Genomic DNA, 2,894 nt, shown 5'->3' on the forward strand with positions numbered 1-2,894 from the left:
ATCGTTATGATTCTCGATAGTTTTTCGAGTCGTTCTCTAACGTTTGAGATTGGAGAATGTGGCTAGTCCTCCAATCATTCTCCAACCGATAACTAACCTCAATGTATGCCGGGATATACACTTATGTTGTCATAAGTGGGCGGAATGGTTATTGCAAACGTCGATTTTGAGTGAAGTAGCTTTTAACGTTCTGATTTATTGCAGTTTTTGTGTTTCTATAAATTACCGTTATATAGGAGGTGGGCTTGGTTAATGTCCGATTTCGAAAACGAAGACAACGTCATTAGTTTCACTCCAAGGTATATTCGTACCGGGATTGGTGAGCTACAGCAATTCTTCATTTCCACTTCTATTTTCGAAAAATTTCATATTTGCCTTATTTAATGCCGAAATGCTACGTCACATTTTAGAATTGCGGAAATGTTTTAGTTATTGCATTTTTTGAAAATACCGCTGTATGAGAGATGCTAACCTGCTCTGAATAAAATGCAACCTGCGTACAAAGATTTCGTTTAGATATCGCAGTATTTGCTTAAGTTATCTGGTCTAGACGGACGGTCGGGCATATATGGCTAATCGGCATATCTTCTTATTCTGAGCAATTTGGTATATATATCTTGATTTCTCAAAAAACCGTTATCCGAACAAGGTTACAAGAAACCAGTCGGAAAAATGAGGAGCGTTTCTAAATAAACGCCTTCGGGAAAGAATTTTTCAAAAAAAAAATATCTTCTCTTTAGAAGCTTTATTAGAAGATCTTCCAAAGCGCGGCGATTTGAAGGCAGAGGAGAAGGTGGGTATCCATGGCAGAGAAATAAAATAAGTATATTTTAATAGCCGGGTCATTCGAAGGGAAAAAATGGCAGTAGACGCAACGGTGTATGTCTACTGCCAAGATAAATTAAAACGTTTCCATTATTATTTCATGTAAATGTTTCCCTTCTAAGAGAAGCAGAATCAGAAGGCCTGGAAGCTCTGGCCATTCCATATAAAATTAAAACGAGTGAAGAACCGAGCGCGGAAGGCCTATCGCTTCAAGAGATCCGAAGGCATCTTATTTTCTAATTTTGCTGACTTTGAACCTTGTGCATAAGTGCGCTCGCGTATGAAAATACAAACAAGAAGAAGACCAAGCAAAAGTGGAGATGAAGAAGATAGAGAAGGAGAGGAAAATGAAGAGAAAGACGAAGATGGATACGATGATGAAGATGAAGATTACAGAAAAACGATGAAAAGAAAGACGAAGATGAGGAGGAAGAGGAAACTAAAAATGACGATTAAGAAATGAATATGAAAATGAAGTTTAGGATTAAGGATAACATTAAGAGTGAGATTAGGATTAAAACAGACACAAAAGCAAAGCCTAAGAATAAACGAAGAGAAAGAGCAGGACAAAGAAATGGGCCAAAACAAACATAGGCATGAATAATCAGGTAACTATGAATATAAAGTCGCAAATAAAACTCAAGATAAAGAAAAGGTTTGTGATAGGTAGAGATGAAGATAAAGAGTCTCATAGGTATAGATAAAACTGAAGATTAATATGTTTTACATCATTTTAAAATGCTTACCATACTTCACCTCTAATCACCCCACTCCAACTCAATCAACTCAACTCAACTAGCCGAACTCACCTGCCATCAACTCACCTCACTTTAACTCACCGCACTTCCACCCACCTCATCTCAGCCAGGGATGGCAACTCTATTAAGGCTAATTCCCCAAAATTCCTAAAAAAAGTTCCCCTATTTTCAATCATATTCCCCCAAAATAACTTATACTATTTAAGGCACTTTATTCTCATTTTTATAAAAAACAAAAAGTATATCGTTATTTATAATTAGACCTATATTTCTTAGAGTCATACATATATTTCTTGATGAAATTTTTGTAATTGTCTACAAGTCGCATTAAAATCACGAGAAGCTTTTTTTTTTAATAGGTTTTTTGTCGACACACTCCATCCTTTTGTTGACTTTAAAGCTGCTTTTGATAGCGGGAAGAGAAATAAGCTGCCTGTACGATGCCGTGTCTAAATTTGGGATCCCCGCAAAACTAATACGGCTATGTAGAGTGACGTACACAACTTTCAGCTCTGTCCAAATAAGGAAGGACCTTTCCACGCCATTTGAGACCGAACGAGGTTTTAGACAAGCCGATTTTTCTAACTGATGCTGGAAAGCGTCATGAGAGCTGCCAATCTGAATACAGTAAAAGTACGATTCGGCTGGCGTATGCAGATGATGTTCACATCATTGGCCTGAAACTCGGGGAAACCCCAGGATGTCAGCGCAGCATTTTTCAGCTTGGGAAAGGAAGCTAGGTTGCTTTAGCGGTGGACGAGGACCAGACAAGGTATTGGGATACACGTCACCGTTGGTTTGAAGTAGTAGTGACTGTAGTTAAACGCATAAAAATACAACGATTACACTGGCTTGGAAATGTTGAAAAGATCCTTCGACCCCGCACCCAACATATAAAGAAAAGCAGCATGTTTTCACCTCGCTTCAAATAAGTGATGTGTTTATATCTGTTTTCTAACCGATATGAGAAATAAAAAACCGATTCGAAAAAAAATTCGAGTCAATACACTTTTGAGTTTCTGAGCGTATTAAAATTTGGTTTATGCATTCGTTTTGAATCACAGCGAACTGGGCAAAGCGCTTTATGTGTCGGTATAAACAAGGTTATAAACGTCAATTGAAAAGTGTCGCTATACACGGTTGCAATTTCTTTAATATGCAGTTGGTTGAATGGGGCAATTACGTTATGTTTTAAATCCGTAACGCCGTAATGAGAGATTCTTAATACAAGTTGTAATTTTATTCTAACAACAAACGTTGGTATATTGAATTCCCTAAAAATTTAAAGACATTCTCCGATTCCCCCGAGAA

The sequence above is a fragment of the Rhagoletis pomonella genome, unplaced genomic scaffold (assembly GCF_013731165.1).
Source record: "Rhagoletis pomonella isolate Grant_MI unplaced genomic scaffold, Rhpom_1.0 Rhpom_scaffold_00006, whole genome shotgun sequence".
In the NCBI taxonomy this organism is placed as follows: Eukaryota; Metazoa; Arthropoda; class Insecta; order Diptera; family Tephritidae; genus Rhagoletis; species Rhagoletis pomonella.